The sequence below is a fragment of the Lithobates pipiens genome, unplaced genomic scaffold, assembly GCF_037356315.1.
Source record: "Lithobates pipiens isolate NorthernLeopardFrog02 unplaced genomic scaffold, aLitPip1_a1.2 Scaffold_66, whole genome shotgun sequence".
Lineage (NCBI taxonomy): Eukaryota > Metazoa > Chordata > Amphibia > Anura > Ranidae > Lithobates > Lithobates pipiens.
In genome coordinates, this window is record NW_027507888.1 from 461,998 (window position 1) to 479,856 (window position 17,859).

At 46.5% G+C, this 17,859-nt stretch overlaps 1 long non-coding RNA gene across 3 annotated transcripts in view; it reads right to left on the reverse strand.

Moving 5' to 3' along the window:
• Positions 1 to 880: 880 nt before the first annotated feature.
• The window catches only part of LOC143958945 (uncharacterized), a 126,274-nt gene continuing 109,295 nt past the window's right edge, over positions 881 to 17,859 (reverse strand). For all 3 annotated transcript variants that reach the window (XR_013270153.1, XR_013270155.1, XR_013270154.1), the window contains exon 3: positions 881 to 1,380. This is a non-coding gene — a long non-coding RNA (uncharacterized LOC143958945). The remainder of the gene's footprint in view (positions 1,381 to 17,859) is intronic.

Sequence of the window (17,859 nt, forward strand, 5' to 3'; positions counted from 1 at the left end):
CAGAACTTCCAATGCGCGCCCGCGGCGGCGCGCATTGCCGAAGTAAACAGGACGTCCAGGGATGGCCACCCGGAATGAAAGCGCCTGCTCTACGGCCGTCATTCGGCTATAGGGCGGGCGCGAAGAGGTTAAAAAAATCTGGGATGCGATGCACATATATATTTTTACAAGTACTTATAAATAAAAATAAAACATGGGATCCCATGGATGAGGTTGCGGCTTTAAACGTCAGGCAATCTCATTAAAAAAAAAATGCGATCGTTTGAAGGAACGCATCAACGCTATTGCAAAAAAAAAACATGGGTTGTGCTCAACCTCTATCTATAGCTAGAGATACGAGTAATTAGAAAAAAATAAATCATGGGATCACGTGTATGAGCTAGCTTTACAATGCAAGTGTGCTTTACAGGTCAGGCAATCTCATTGGAGAAACCGGTTCATGCCAAGATACACATTGATGGAGGATCAAAGATGTGTGATTTGATGGAAAATAAATGTCATACACATACAGTAGGATGAGTGTTTGTTGGGTGAAGGGGGCCAGAGCATAAAGAGGCTGTGAGGAAAAGGAGGGCCAGGAGTGTTGGGGCTATGATGTGAAGGAAGGTTCAAGGACAGCGATGTTGCAGGGGAAAGTGTGAAATTAAGGGGGGATCGTGACATCCAGGGTCTGGTACTTACCTGCGATCCCATACCTCAGTTGTGGCACAGAGAGTGTTCTGCGTGTCCAGCATGGCAATTACCAAAGAGCTTTAGGAACTTATGAGTAAACCGTATATTGGAAATACAATTCAATACAGGAGACATGAGGGTAGCCTGCTCATTAGAGCTTACAATCTCTAAAACAGATAAAATAAAAACAATAGATTTTTTTTATAACTTAATTAAGATTTATTTATTTTTGTTGTTTTTCAGATCAGTGCTTAAGGAAGCTCACCACATGAATTTTAGAATCAAAATTACACAGAGGGAAGTAAATATTACAAGTAACACTACAAGCTCAGAATACATCAAGATGGAAGAAACGTCATGTTATAGATGGTGCAAAAAGTCATCTTTCTCCCCCTGCCCACCATGTCTCTCCTCTCCCTCCCCACATAACTAGAGTATAACTAGAGTATGTAAATACAATTAAACTCTGTATTAACAGGTGTGCTCTCTTCTTGCCTTTCAGTGTCCTTTATTAAAAAAAAAAAAAAAAATGCAGGTTTATTTCCTTTTTAGTTTTTTTTTTTTGGATGGAGGCATGGGTCCCGTGACATTCAGCTTGGTATTCTTCAACCACGCTCATAGGATGCTCTTGCGGTTTGTTCTATTTCTCATTTTCTCACATGCAGATCCCTCTGTTGTTTGTGTAATTACATCCCATCAAGTTGATTCCTTACAAAAGAAATAGAGAGTAAACAGGTGAATGCAAGTTCAAAGATGCCTTACCGATTTGTGAACATTAATTATTGGGAGTAACATCCCCTAGAGCAGGCATGGCTAAATGATGGACCCAGTCACTGTCCTATTTGCATACTCACAGGGTGATCGTGCGGATGGGAATATGGTTGAAACAGCACCACATCACAAAATGAATTACAACATTGATTTGCTTTTTTGGAACCCTATGGACTTTATAGGCACGAAAATACAGTGATATATCTTTAAGAAAAGATATGATTTTTATACTTACCATAAAATCCTTTTCTCTGCAGTTCACCACCTGACACAGCTGCTCTTAGACCACTGGGACATCCCCAAGCAGTGCCAAAATGAGGGGTGGCAAAACAGCATAAAAACTACACCCACTAGTATAAAACTTTAACCACAAAAAACGACATTGTGAGTGTGACCAAAACTTTTTTTACCCACCAAAAAGGCAGGATGCTCCTCAACTAAGGCACTACCACCAAACTGCACCAGAACTGCGGTAACAAATGCAACAGTGCATTACTTAAAAAGGTACTGCGTTTTTACCAAAAAACAAGGAAAAAAAACGTAAGTGCAATTGTACAGCCGCCTGCAAAACTTTGCGGCCAAAATGGGCATCGGCCCCATGCACCGACGTCGACCTTGTAGAATTTTGAAACTGTCGCTCAGGGGGTGACTTGGTCGCCTGTTCACAGACGCTTGATGTCGGAAGGCCAAAGTCGTTCCGATTGCCTTGTGGAGTGAGCCGTGACCAGAAAGGGGGGCACCTGCCTCTTCAAAGCATAGGCCTGTACTACAATCTGTCTGATCCCCCCCTGGAAATGGTGGCCGACGAGACCGCCGTGCTTTTTTTTTTTTTCAAACAGCCACCGAAAAACAAACAAGGAGTCTGACTTCTGAAAGGGAGGTGTAGCAGACAAATACACCCTCAGAGCCTTAACCACGTCCAGGGCATGAAGAGCCACCTCCTTAGAATGTGTCGACTTAGCACACAGAGATGGTAAGACAATGTCTTCGTTGATGCTTTTCTGCCAAAACCACCTTCGGCAGAAAAGACTGTTGGACACAACATCACCTTATCCTTGTGGATCACCAGATAGGGCGACTTGCAAGACCAGGCCGCCGGGTACAAAACCCTCCTGGCCGAAAGTAATGGCCGCTAGAAAGACCACTTTCTGGGAAAGAGTCAACAGAGGGATCTCTGATATTTTCAAATGGCGGTTTTTTCAAGCACCGATAACGCCAGGTTCAGATCCCACGGGGGTAACGGCCCACGCACGGAGGAACTACATTTTGGACAGCTTGAACAAAAAGTGCTCGCTGGAAAAAAAAAAAAAAAAAAAGACAGCCAACGCTGATATTTGTCCTTTAAATATGGTGCTTAAAGCCAATTTCTGAACTACTCATTGCTGTAGAAACAGGATCAATCCTGGATATAGGGGAAAAAAAAAAAAAAAGGGAGCGCGGACGCCATCCCTTCTCACACATGGAGATGTAGGCCTTCCAGGTACGATGACCTACCGAGAAGAAGCTTTCCGTGCTCTCGGCATAGTTGGAATCGCCGAGTCCCAAAGACCCCGGTTCCTCAACACCCAACTCTCAATAGCCATGCCGTTAAAACCAGCGATGGTAAAGCAGAACGGAGAATCGGAAATCGAGACAGAAGGTCCTCTCGTAACGGCAGTCGACACGGGGCGTCCGCCACCAGGTCTGAGTACCAGGGTCGCTGGGACCGATCTGGGGCAATCGGTATTACTGGGATCCCCTCTGTTACCACGTCTGCTCCGCTGAGTGGAGGCCGTTTCAACGGAGGAAAGGCATAGATCAGCTGGTGCATAGATCAGCTGGTGCATAGATCAGCTGGTACTGATCCCCCATGGCACCACCAGCGTGTCTGCCCAAGGATCTGTTGCCCTGGACACGAACCTCGGCACCTTCCCGTTGAGACGGGCGGCCAGAAGAGCCGCGTCTGGTGTGCCCCATCGCGGGCACAGTAGCCAGAACGCCTCCGGATGCAATGGCAATGCCCATTCTCCTGGGTCCAGCATCTGGCGACTTAGGTAGTCTGCCTGCCAGTTCTCCGCTCCCGGGATGTAAACGGCTGACGGGGGCAGGTACATGTCGCTCTGCCCACTGAAGGATGTGAGTGCAAGCGTCCTCCCATGCAGCGGCCAAGCTTCTTGTTCCTCCTTGGCGACAGAATGTCACGGCAGTGGCAGGCATACGTCAGAGTGGAACCTGATCAAACGCCCCTCAAAGTCTTATCGACCACGTGGAGAGGCATAGCCTGATCGCTCTCGGCTCAAGCAGATTGATCGGCAACTTGGATCGCACCACCCACCGACCAGAGGCCCTGAGTCGACTGAACTCCCATTACCCTACCCCAGCCGGTTGGGCTGGGGGCCGTGGTGATCACTGTCCATTTCAGAGGTAGGAACGACTTCACGGACCAAAGTGCCGGGGACCTCAGCAGGGAATCCCTGACCAGCTGGCTCACCTGAATCTGCCCATCCAGGGATAAAGGAGATTTGTCCCATTTTGTTAAAATCTCCTTCAGCAGGACTCTGGTGTGAAACTGGGCATAGGGTAATGCCTCAAGGAGGCCACCATGAGTCCCAGAACTCGCATGCAAAGCGTAGCGACGACCCCCTGTGCGGTTCCTCAACAGTTTTACCGCAGCTCTGAGAGTCTGCAGCAGCTTGTCTGAAGGGAGAAACGCTCTTGCTTCCATGGAGTCCAGCAGTAAGCCTAGCTACTCCAAACGCTGAGTCGGTACAATCACCAACTTCTTTAGGTTCAACAGCCAACAAAAAATTGCTGCAGGGTCTGCATGGTGATCGCCACATCCTCCTCCTAACTCTGAAGCAGAAGATGCTCTCGGAAGGAGATCGCCTAGGTATCCCCCGATCGCGATCCCACAGCGTTGCAAAACAAGAGACAATACCTTGGGGGAGGGCAGAGGCAAAACCAAAAAGGCAGAGCCACAAACTGGTAGTGGGCTTCCTAGACTGCAAATCGCAGAAATCTCTGATGCCGAAGGCATATGGGTATGTGCAGGTACGCATTCTGGATGTTCAAGGCCACCAGGGAGTACCCTTGATGGAGTGCAGCGATTTCTCAGCGATTCCGTTCTGAACCTCTGTACTTTTGCAAAGTAATTGAGGGCTTTCAGGTCCAAAATTGGACGTTCCCCTTCCATTTTGCAGGTTCGAGTAGAACCCTTGGAAACATGCCAATTCCTGGAACGGGTAATATCACCCCACGACTAAGCAGGTCCCTTACCGCCCCCTTCAGGGCCTCCTGGCGAGCTGGGAGTACGGGTATGCTTCAGGGGAAGAATCTCTTTTGCGGCCAAGAGAGGAACTCTATCTTGTAGCCTGAGGAAATCAGATCGCAGACCCATTGGTCGGACAGCCGAGAGGCCAACCGGGCTGCAAACTCCCGAAGGCACCCCCCCCCCCCCCCGTCTTGCGGACGGGAGAAAACCTTCATGAGGTAGCACTTTTGCTCGCAGGCTCGTGGTTCCACACACGCTTTGGTCCTTTAAAGGTCGTCCTGTCGGGGGACGCTTGGTCAAAGCCCTGGGTGGACGAAAAAGCCGTTTGTGAGTGGAGAATGAGGGCCCTTGCCAACGGCGTGGCTCCTTAGCCTTCCTAGCCTTCCTGGCCTGTGGGACTAGTGTACTCTTACCACCTCTGGCATTTTTAATAATGTCATGCAATGAGGCTTCAAAGAGACGGTTGCCAAGGAAGGGAAGATCCGTCAGGGCTTTTTTGGATGCCTGGTGAGCAGGCCAGCATTTTAGGCAAATCGGGCGCCTCAGCACCACTGCTGATACTGAAGGCCTGGATAACAGAGGAAGGGTATCCAGGGCTGCATCACAAAATTGTACTTCGGGCCTCGCACTAGTTGGTCTGCTAGTTAGACAGGAGAAGCCTGTTGCTCTCCCAATTCGCGGCGCAAAAGTTTTGCCCACTCGGTTAGTGTCTGAGACACGAGTGTGGATGCCAGTACCGGTCGCCTAGTTGACCCCACATCCGTAAACAAGGAACGAGCCTCTGCCTCGGCCTTCCTGCCCATGGGGTCCTTAAAGGCAGGAGTCCCCTCTACTGGGATGGTGGTTACTTTGTACCGGGGGGGGGTCCACGACCAGAGGAGCCGACAGCTTTTTGAGAAAGGGGATAACGCACCACCATGTATTTGGGGTCCGAAAAGCTCAAATTGCGGTCGACACCGTTCCTTGTAAATGAACTTAAGTCACATACGGGAACAGCTTAAGTCAACGGGCTGGCTTACGGGACCCAAAAGGCAAAAGGGACCCCGCTACATCAGCAAAGGGATCTTCTGGCTCCCTCCCGATTCTTCACGCACAGCTGTGATAAGTGCTCGAAACAAGCGCTTCTCGCGCACGGACCCAGACGGGGACTCATCTTCGCTGTCAGTTCGGTCCTGGTCAGCGTCATCTGAAATGACAGAGCAGGGGGGGGGGGGGGTCACCGGCCTCAGCAGGGCCCGAGTCTGCATCAGAGCTCCCCTCCAGAGGACGGGGGCCGGTTTTTACAACCTTTACGCCCACGCACCGCCTCCATCTTGGCAACAAATAGAGGACCGCCGACAAAGCATCCAGAGGCACTGCCTGCAGGTGAACCGGTTGCAATTGCCTGGATTTCGGGGGAAGAAACACCAGTTTCTGAAGCCATGCTGACCCAACCCCAGCGATGGCAAAACTTGGCACCCCAGATGTTTTGGAAATACATTTCCCACCATGCTCAGGCACTCTGCAGTGTAGGGGTGCATCATGGGAAATGTAGTTCCAAAACATCTGGGGTGCCAAGGTTCGCCATCACTGCCCTACCCTGTCTGCCACCTGTTGGGGACTTAGGAAAGCGATGGTCCCACCCTCCTAACTGCTGCTGGCTGATGGGCTCTTCCGCACAGAACTCCCCACCCTGACTGGTTCTGCGCTGGCTGTCCAGCTAGTAGAGCCTGTGTCCTGTGCCAACTCCCAGATGCATAGGAGACCGCACAGCGCTGTGCAGAGCCGTTTTGAATGGCGCTGAAACTGACCAAAATCAAATGGCCGCCGAGCGTCCAGTATAAAAAGGACATAATCACAGGGAAAACGGCCGCCAAAACACATGAAAATGGTCAGAGAGCCTGCTGCTCCTTGCCTCACCAAAGATGGCCGCCGAGCACTGTATACCACGAGGGACAGCGAACTAAACAGGCAGATAAATGGTGGTGAAACAGCACTACAGCGATCAGACACAGCCTCCAGACACCTCAAGGAGAGATCCACACACAGCCAGGGCACAGCCAGCAAGCGCAATCCCTCCCCCAGGTGAGAGCCCCCCAGAGAGCCCCTGTATATGGCGCGCGCACACACACACAGAGATCCACCTCCCAGGGATTGCCCAACTGCTCAGCCCCACTGAGGCAGGGAGAGCTGTACTTACCCGGTTCTGAAGAGCTGGGAGTCATTCCATCACAGACCCGCTCTCCAATCAGTGTGGGATGGCTGCTGGCCCGTCCCACTGAGGCGCAGAAAGGAGTAGCCTGGTCACGTGTGTGCCCCGGAGCATTTGCGCTCACCAGCCACCTCTGGAGCTGAGGCATGTCGTGGCTCTGGTCTGCACACGCTCGCTGGCCAGGCTGGAGAGACAAGGATAAGAGTATCCAGCCTGTCACCCAGCCGATAGCAGATCACAGGATCTTTAATGTTAAGCAAAAAGCAAAGCTTCTGCAAAGAAAAAATCCATGGGCCCATGGCCCCGGCGGGGTTACTAGGTCCTTCTCCTTCACTAGGCAGAAAAACCCCCCAAAAAACTGAAGCTGCAAGGCAGGCTGTGGGGTCGTCCCCCTTGGGCAGAACTAGAAAGTTGTTGTTTTTATATGACATGTTATGCCTAGTCCTCTCCTGAAGGTGGCATAACGAGCTGTGTCAGACAGTGAACGTAAGAGAAATACAGTCTATATTTTAGTACTAATTAAGTAAAACATAATAGTGCTACTTAAAAGTCTCCGGATAGCCTAATGACCAAACTAAAGCATAAAGATCACCAAAACCACAAACGGACAGCCATCGTAAAACATAATTGACGTGCCAGTGAATTGCTAAAGGGCCTACCCGCATCCTAGCAAAAAAAAATAAAATGAAAGATTTATTTTTTTTTAAAAGCGGTTGCGACGCTTAACCGGCAAGGGAACGCCTTGGCCCGTGCCGGGTCAAAAAGAAGACGCCGTCAATTCAGATAACTGGTTGAGGTCAGAGCGGAGCACTTGAGGTCAAACTCCCTTGCTAAAGCCATGAAAAAAACACATGGCGATTGCCACATTGTCCGGGTGTGCAGAATAAGACTATGCTTACAGGAAGAAGTTGGCCAGATAGCCTATCGCAGAAATCCCCTGCCGTCTCAGCCATGCCAAGATCAGAGCCGGCTACTTGGTGAGCAAACGGTGAGAGCGCAAGCCAAGTCAAAACGGGAGCACGACTAGGTAAAGATGCACGCTTCCAAATGCAAGAGCAACGATATGAATAGGTGAGTGAGCTCAGGTCAAAAGGCCAGATTCACAGATCAGAGTAGAAATGGGTGCGAGACCACCTTGTCCTGGGGGGGGGGGGGTTGGGCTTTCACAAACCATCAAAGTGTGCCAGGCCTGACACCAGCTTAAAACAAACGGAATGAGCAGCCTCAATCACCTAGGACAGTGATGAAGGACCTTGGCACCCCAAATGTTTTGGAAATATATTTCCAATGGGGCTCACGCACTCTTCTGTGTATCATCAATGAAAATGTAGTTCCAAAACATCTAGGGTGCCAAGTTTCAACATCGCTGACCTAAGATCTCCAAAAGGTAGCAACCTGGATCATTGACTGAGGTAAACAGAGGGGCTGCAACTACAGACCTACAGAGGCAGGTTGCTCTCCCACCCAAAGACCTGTTGGGGAAAAAACTGGGGCAGAGGTTCCCCTTCCAGGACAATGACCCTAAACATACAGTCAGAGCTACAATTGAATGTTTTAGATCAAAGCATATTTATATGATATAATGTCCCAGTCAAAGTCCTAGACCTAAATCCAATTGCAAATCTGTGGCAAGACTAATAACTGCTGTTCAGATGCTCTCCATCGAATGTGACAGAGATTGGACTATTTTGCAGTTAAGAAATGGGCAAAAATTTCACTCTAGTTGTGCAAAGCTGGTAGAGACATACCCAAAAAAGACTTTCAGCTGTAATTGCAGTGAAAAGGCAGTTCTACAAAGTATTCTCAGGGAGGCCTAATACAAATGCACACCACATTTTTTCACATTTGCCAAGGTCAATAATTGACTTACTCATTATATGAAAATATGTAAATCCAACAGCATATGTCAAACTAGAGGACATGTTACGATTTTCTGCTGTAGATCTGAAATTATTTTGTATACAATAGGGTTTTTTTCCCTCAATTTTAATGTGTTTGTACCAATAAAATTCTTCGGTACATTTACTATAATTCAAAGTGTTTTGTCTACAAGTACCAAGTCATGTTTTGCTTTGGGATCAAATACTTATTTTACGCACTGAACTGCAGCTTAATTTATAGCATTTGTTTTATGAGTTTTCTGGATTTTCTGTCTCTAACACTTAAAATACACCCATGATAAAAATTATAGACCATTAATTTCTAAGTTGGCAAACTTACAAAATCTGCAGGGGATCCAATTGTTCTCTTTTCCCACTGCACATACACACTCACCGGCCACTATTAGGTACACCTTGCTAGTACCGGGTTGGACCCCCTTTTGCCTTCAGAACTGCCTTAATTCTTCATGGCATAAATTCAAGGTGTTGGAAACATTCCTCAGAGAATGTGGTCCATATTGACATATCATGCAGTTGCTGCAGACTTGTCAGCTGCAGATCCATGATGCGAATCCTCCATGCCACCACATCCCAAAGGTGCACTTTTGGATTGAGATCTGGTGACTGGAGGCCATTGGAATACAGTAAACTCAATGTCATGTTCAAGAAACCAGTTTGAGAGGATTTGAGCTGTGACATGGTGCATTATACTGCTGGAAGTAGCCGTCAGAAGATGGGTACACTATAGTCGAAGGGGTGGACATGGTCCGCAACAATACTCAGGTAGGCCGTGGCATTTGACTGCTTGTCGACCAGCGCACGATCCAAGTCGGCACAATGGCAGGGCTGGTCAAATGGGCGTACCTGTACGTCCCTTTTAAGACATGGCTTAGTGGGCGCCGGGTACTCTGAGGGTTCCCTGCATACTCTGTCCTCCGGTGGCCTGCAATCGTGACAGAGCGGCAGAACTGGGAGATGCCTAATGTAAACAAGACAAGACATTACCCTGTTCTGCCCAGCAATATGACAGGGAGCTACTGCTCCATCATGTTTAGTGAGCCCACCCCCCACAGTTAGAATCACTCCCTAGGACACACTTAACCCCTTGATCACCCCCTAGTGTTCAACCCCTTCCCTGCCAGTGTAATTTACACAGTAATCAGTGCATTTTTATATCACGGATGCTGTATAAATTTCACTGGTTCCAAAAAAGTCGCTCTCTTGTGGGCACCCACGTGACATCACTAGACACGTCATCATCAACGTCACCTTCCCCACCGCTATAAGTAGAGATCTCGGAGTAGTAATCGGGGGGGGTGTGGCTTGAAGATGGCGGAGTAGGAGACACACGCTCGTACAGGCTCCTGCCCTCCACCAGGTCCCTCAGGAATGCTACGGACACAGCACAGCGCGCCTAGTCCTCCCCACTCTCTCTAAACAAGGCGGCACAGAGAGCGTATGATGCTACGGACATAGGCTATCGATCCCCCCTCTTCAAAACAGCGTGTTCTAGCAAGGGACACAGAGCAAGTACAGCAAGTTACACAAAGCAGGCGTTTACCCGGGGATGAGGAAGAAGGAGAAGGGGGGACAAAAGCCGAAGGAACAGCCGGAGATAGAACGCTTCTTTCCCCATACGAGAGCGGCGGTATCCAGGAAACAATCAGCGGGACCACGTGACTCAATGGGAGGTGGAGACAAGTCGAGAGAGGGTGCTTCGGCGTCCTCCGGAAGAGAAACGAACGAGTTGCAGGAACGAAGAAGATCTACGCCCCAGCTACAGACGGGTAAGACGAAGGGACTACAGAGAGAGGAGGTGAGGGAGGAAAATGAGAGCCCCCAGGAATACCAGGGAGATGCACAGCTACCTATGGGAAATCCAGAACTTAGAGCGCTGTTTCAAGCGCTTCCCACGCGTGCAGATATTGAAACAATGGTGTCTAGGTTTGAGGATACACTCAGACGGGAGATGAAGTTGGTTCAAACCGAAGTGCAGCATCTATCAGACAGGCTGCTAAGGGAGGAAGATCAGAGGGTATCCCTGGAGAAGCGCGTACACCAGCTGGAGCAGGTACAGACTTTACATGTTCTATGTGTTTCTAATATGCAGTTGCAAATAGAGGAAATGGAAGATCACAGTCGCCGTCAGAATCTGAGATTCAGGGGGATCCCTGAGACAGTAGGTCGGGACGCACTGCAGCTTACGGTACAAACTATCTGTCAACAATTGCAAGCTCTTGCTCTCCCCCAGGATTGGGAGTTTGAGAGAGTGCACAGAGCCCTAGGACCCCCGTCAACAAATATAAATAGACCGAGAGACGTTATATGCAAGTTCTTGCGTTTCTCCCAGAAAGAGTTAATAAGTCGCAAAGCATGGGAGGCAGGTGATATAGAGCATGATGGAGCAAAGGTGAAAGTATTGCCCGACTTATCTCGGGCTACCCTGCAGCGAAGGGCAATGATGCGCCCACTCTTGGACAGAATTAAACATACAGGAGGGGCATATAAGTGGGGATACCCTATAGCGTTGACTGTAAGAAAAGATGCGATGACTTTTAGTCTGCGACACCCGGCAGAACTCCCGGATCTGTTCTCCTTTTTAGGAACAGAAGCCCTAGAGGTTCCGAACTGGCTCCAATCAATAACAGGACCCCTGAAAAAACAAAGACCTTCCGAAGGGGGGATGGACTTATACCCCCAGAGAAGAGGAGAAACTAGATAGCAATTTTCAGCGGAACAATTGGGTGGGGGGGGGGTGGGGGTGAGACTCTGTCTGGGTCCAACTTTTTTGGATTCTTTTTGAAAAATATTTACCCCTGATTGGCACCCCCTCTCTTCTCAGAAGAACGGATTGGAGGTTCCCCTCCCCCTTTTCTCTTTTTTTTTTTTTTTGGGGTTTCCTCAGTGTCTCCCCTGTCCCCTGAAGGATAATTGGTTGAGGGTCCCCTCCCCCTTTTTTTGTCCCCCCCTTTTTTTTTTTTTTCTCCCTTCAGAAGGGGAGGGAGGGGGGGGGGTTAGATGTGAATGGGAAGATAGAGGTTGGGAAATTTTCCCTTTTTTTCTTTGCTGTTGTTTTGTAGTTGCACATTAGGTTTCTCTCTGGTTGGATGGGGTAAAGAAAGGCATAGGTTTTTTTTTTTTTTTTTTTTTTTTTTTTTTATTCTGATAAATGTCTTTTTTTGGTGTGTAGAGAAGAAAGAGAAGTTTGGCGGAGACACCCAAAGGGGTGCTCTCTGCCTACTCCTCTCTAAAGGAGTTAATAGGAGGGGGGGGGAAATATTCAGTATAAATATATAAAATATAAAATAGAAAATATAATTTCACTTAATTATTATTTTTTTTTTTTTTTTTTTTTTTTTTTTTTCCACAGTCTCTCTATGAGAACACACAAGAACACATTGGGGTAGTACTAGGAGTAAGGATGGGTAGATTGGCACTAATGAGTAAAGATGATACGCAAATCTGTGAAGCGCTTCGTATTTTCTGATTGAGGGGGGGGTAAAGGTATAAAATTTATAAAGGGGGGTAGGGCAAGGGAAGAGGGGGGGAAGATGAGAAAAAGGGGAAAAGGAAATATAATATGGATATGTATGAATTATATAAATATGTATATATGATAATTTGTATAAGGCATGAATGAGGTTAACCCCTTCAGAAAACTCCTCCATTAAATTCCAACCTATCGCAGAAGGATCTAAGAACTCCCTTTTATCCTCTTTTTGGTTTTTTTTTTTTTTTTTCTCTCCTTTTTCTCTCTCTCTTTTCGTCTCTTTTTTTTTGGTGCTCCCAGGGGCTTGGGTATTTAGTTATTATACTGTTGGTTATATTGTCTATGAGAAAAGAAAAATGAAACACAAGAAAAGATAAGGTAACAACACAAGTAGGATAGGAGGAATGGGGAAGGGTAAGAAAGTAGGGGTAAGGGGGGGAGGGGTAGGGGAAAGGGGGGAAGAAAAGGAAAGAAAAAAAAATATATTGTTCTGTATATAAATATAAGAAAAAAAAAGGGTAAAGAGAAAGGGGAAATAATTTGGGCACTTATTAAAGTGGGAGGATAGTGGTGTGTAAGAGAAATAGTGGGAGGAGGGGTGAAGAGGAGGGGGGGGAGTAGTAAAGTAGAAGATAGCGAGGGGGGGGAGGAGGTACGGGGTAAAGGCACTTTAATTCACACTGTCACTGTGAGGGTGAAGTGGGTAGGTTAGGTAGGTGGGGTAGGTATATAGGTTGGGGAAGACCCTGTGGAGTAACTAAATAGAAGGAATAGGAGTTAGAGGTAATAAGAGGAGTGAAGTTAATGAAAGAGAAGTAGTGAGAAGGAAGTAAAACTCTAGGGGGAAAGAGAAGGGGAAGGGAAGGGGGAGGGAGAGGGAAGAGAAGGGAAGGTCGGAGGGGAGGTTTGGGGGGGGGGGGAGGGGAGGGGCGGTGGAGAGAGAGGAAAGGGAGGTCAGGAATCGAGAAGAGGGAAGGGGAGGGATGGGAAGAGGAGGAGGGGAAGAGGAGAAGAGGAAGGAAGGAGAGAGAAAAAGGGGGAAAGGGACTAGAGGAATAGAAGAGAGAGGAGGAGGAAGGATGGGGATGAAAGAAATAGGGGACTACGATAGTAAAGGACGGGAATGCCTCCTAAAATGGAAATAAAAAGTGCTATGTAGCTGAAGAAAGTTAAGGGGTTGAGAAAGAGGGGGACGGGAGGGAGGGTACAGGAGCAGAGCACTCTGGCCGATTCAAGTCAACCCCCCAAATAGGTCTGCACCCATGCGAACCGTATAATTGGAGGTTCAGAACGGGGGTGCCTCCCCTAGGGGTTGATAGGAAAGGAGGGGGGTTAGATTCAGATTAGAAAGGATCGGGGTTTTTTTTTTTTTTTTTTTTTTTTTTTTTTTTTTTTTTTTTTTGCACACTACTGCCTTCTTATATCCTTTTGAAAGATGGAGGAGATAAGGGTAACTTCCATAAATGCAAAAGGATTAAATGTACCGGAGAAACGAAAGATACTCCTTAATGAACTAAAACGATCCAATACGGACGTGGCGTTCATACAAGAAACACACTTCAAAAGGAGTGACCTTCCGTATCTCCAGAATAGATTTTTCCCATGTGTATACCATGTACATAATCAAGTATCGAAGTCGAAGGGAGTGTCCATCTTAATTTCGAACCGAATACCCTGGGCTCTCCTGGATATGCGGAAAGATGTAGATGGACGCTTCCTTTTTATAAAGGGACAAATAGGGGGGGTAAAAGTAACGTTAGCTACTATTTATGCGCCAAATGTACATCAGGATAATTTTATAAATAAAACTCTGACAAAATTAATGGAATTTGCAGAAGGAAAAGTGATCTTAGGTGGAGATTTGAATATACCATTAAACCCTAGGGAAGACACATCAACGGGAGTCTCATCAGTCCCTAAGGGGGTCAGGGGGAAGATAATGCGGAAGTTGCAAGAGATGCATCTAGTGGATGTATGGAGGCTGCTACACGAAGGAGAGAGAGATTATACATTTTTTTCAAATCCACATCAACTCTACTCCCGCATCGATCTCTTTCTGATACCCCATTATTTACTGCCAGCAGTACAGAAAGTAGAGATAGGAAATATAACGTGGTCAGATCACGCACCAGTGACACTACAGATATCCATGTCATGCCCGGCCCTATCCAAGGGGCGCCAATGGCGGTTAAACGAAAGTCTGTTGCAGATTCCCGAAATACGGGAAGATGTAGGGAAAGAAATGGAAATGTACTTCCAGATAAATGACGCCCAGGGGAGTGATCCGGGCATGATATGGGAGGCACATAAGGCGGTAATGAGAGGAGTGCTGATTAAACATGGCTCTCGATTAAAGAAAATAAGAGAAGAACAGATGGTAAAATTAGCAGATGAAATTCAGAAGTTGGAGACTCTCCACAAGAATATACAAATTACATCTATAGGAAATGAGTTGGCACATCTGAGGAGACAGTTGACCGATCTTCTCCGATGTAAAGCGAAGGCGGCAATACAGTTTGGTAGGAAAATTACGTATGAACTAGGGGATAAGTGCAGCAAAGCATTAGCAGGGAAACTTAAAGAAAAGGGGAAGATGGTTTATGTCCCTCATATTAAAGGGGAAAATGGACGTCTGATCTCCCGTCCCAGTGAGATAGCTGAAAGATTTGGAGAATACTATTCTGGGCTATACAATTTATCACTACCCCGAGTACCCCAGGCTAAAATGGAGGAGTATCTATCAGCAGCAGGCCTATGTAGGCTCTCTTCCATGGAACGTAGTAGACTGGAAGCCCCTATAACGACAGAGGAGTTAAATGCAGTAATGAAAACAGTTAAACAAGGGAAAGCACCGGGGCCCGATGGATTTTCAATCCAGTACTACAAGAGTTTCCTCCCAATCTTAGGTTCGCATATGCTAAAGGCCTTTAATGCAATTGGCCAAGCTGCGGCCCTCCCACAGGATGCACTTAGAGCACATATCTCGGTAATCCCAAAGGAAGGGAAGGACCCTGCGGACTGTGGGAGTTACCGACCTATCTCATTGTTAAACTGTGATCTGAAGCTTTTCACCAAACTGTTGTCTTCTCGCCTCCAACCATTATTAAATCAACTGGTACATCGAGACCAAGTAGGGTTTATCCCTACTAGGGAGGCGAGAGACAACACTGTTAAGGTACTCAACCTGGTCCACTATGCCAATCAAACTAGAACGCCCTCTATTTTTTTAAGTACAGACGCTGAAAAAGCATTTGATAGGGTTAACTGGAGGTTTATGTTCGAAGTATTGAGGCATATGGGACTAGGTGAGCATATGATAAGGTGGATATCTGGAATATACTCCTCTCCGCAGGCCGTGGTTAAAGTCAATGGGGTACTCTCAGAACCGATTAAAATCTCAAATGGGACACGGCAGGGGTGTCCACTTTCCCCTATGCTGTTCGCTCTCTCGATAGAACCGTTATTGAATAAAATTAGGCTAAACGCAGATATTAAAGGTCTACAAGTTGGAGATAGGAGCTATAAAATCTCTGCTTATGCAGATGATCTGCTGTTCTCTCTGGTTAGTCCACATATCTCACTGCCAAATTTAATGAAGGAAATAGATGAGTATGGTGCATTGGCAAATTTTAAAATCAATTATTCAAAGTCAGAGGCAATGGGGGTAGCCCTCCCCTGGGAAAAACAACAAATGTTACAACCCAACTTTAAATTTAAATGGGTAGGGACAGCCCTGAAATACCTGGGCACACAGATCCCAGTAAAAATAGAAGAGACATTTAAGTTGAATTTCCCTCCGCTTCTTAAGGCAGTTAAAATATTGTTAGAGAAATGGCAACAGGGACGTCATTCATGGTTTGGCCGCTGCAACTCTATTAAAATGAGTATTCTGCCAAAATTTTTATATCTACTACAGGCCCTACCAATAGAAATCCCATCTGCTTTTTTTCGTGAAATAGACACAGTGTTTACGAAATTTATTTGGGCAGGTAAACGACCGAGGATCAGTAGAAGCCGGATGACTATGCTAAAAAGAGATGGAGGCTTAGCAGTACCAGATTTACTTAAATACTATAAGGCAGTGCATATTGGGAGGATTATCGACTGGTGCCGACATACAGAATTTAAGATTTGGATAGAACTAGAACAAGAAATGTGTATAGTACCTCTCCGAAGAGCGATTTGGTGCTATACAAATCTACCAGACTCTATGAAAAAGCATCCGCTTATAGGCCCAACATTACAAATAGGATTTAGAATTAGTCAGAACCCTAAATTCTCGTCAGCGCATTCCCCATTAGTTCCGGTGCTAGGTAACCCCAGTTTTAAACCAGGAATGGAGAGGAGAGACTTTAAGAACCTGCGGGAAAAGGGGTATATGCAGGTATCACATTTTCTACAATCTAATGCATGGCCAACAGTGACTACTTTGACTCAACAAGGGGGCCAATTTGAAGTGAAGGTGTGGCAGGCAATGCAGCTCCGGCACTTTTTTGAGTCATTAGGTCCAGCAATAAACTATAAACAAGATCTAACTAGATTTGAAATATACTGTGAAGAGAAGGAACCTCTGTCTCGAACGATATCAAAGATATATACATTGCTTATAGCCCCCCCAGATAATTATGAGATGCCATGCTTTGTAAAGTGGGAAAGGGACTTGGAAAGGACATTCTCATTAGATCAACGTCAGAGGATGATATACCTCTCGTTAAACACATCAATCTGTACTGGAATTCAGGAATTGAATTACAAACTGTTGACGAGGTGGTATTATACCCCATCGAAGCTCCAGAGGTTTTCCCCTGGAGCATCAGATCAATGTTGGAGGTGCAACGGGGGACGGGGGACTTTACTACATATTTTCTGGACATGTCCCAGGATCAAACAGTATTGGAAAGACGTGCAAAAAATTATGCAAAAATTTACAGAATATCCAATAACGGAGGACCCGGCTTTTTTCTTGTTGCACCTCTCACATATCCCAATAAGAAAATATAAGGGCTCGGTATTGTGTCACATGGTTAATGAGGCTAAGGGTTGCATTGCTCATTCCTGGAAAGACTCTAAACCACCAACAATAACAATGTGGTTAAATAAAGTGAGGAAGGTGGGGGCTGTGGAAGATTTAATATACTCGGCCCAAGACAGAAGCGAGCAATATGCTAGGATATGGGCGGGATGGAATATTTTCCTCTCTTCAGAAGAGGGAAAGAAACTGCTGGGGAATAGGGAAAGATAAGGAGATCACCATGTAGTGGGAATAAGTAAATCATATGGGCTGGAAGCAGAAGGGGTGGTTTTTTTTTTTTTTTTTTTTTTTTTTAATTCCGGAGGGTGGGAGGGAAGGGGGGGAAAAAAAAAACTAAAATAAAAGGAGGGAAAGTGGAATACGTAAAAACAGTAGAGATAAATAAGAAATGGGCTCTCAGTTATGTAAACCAGGGAAATTGTATTTTTGGTAGAGATTAAAAGGGACTGAGCACCGACGAATGTTTGTATGTATTTATGAAAATGTATGTAACTGGACTATGTAACCTCCTTGAAGTTTAAATAAAGAATATTAAAGAGAAAAGAAAAAAAAAAAAAAAAAAAAAAAAAAAAA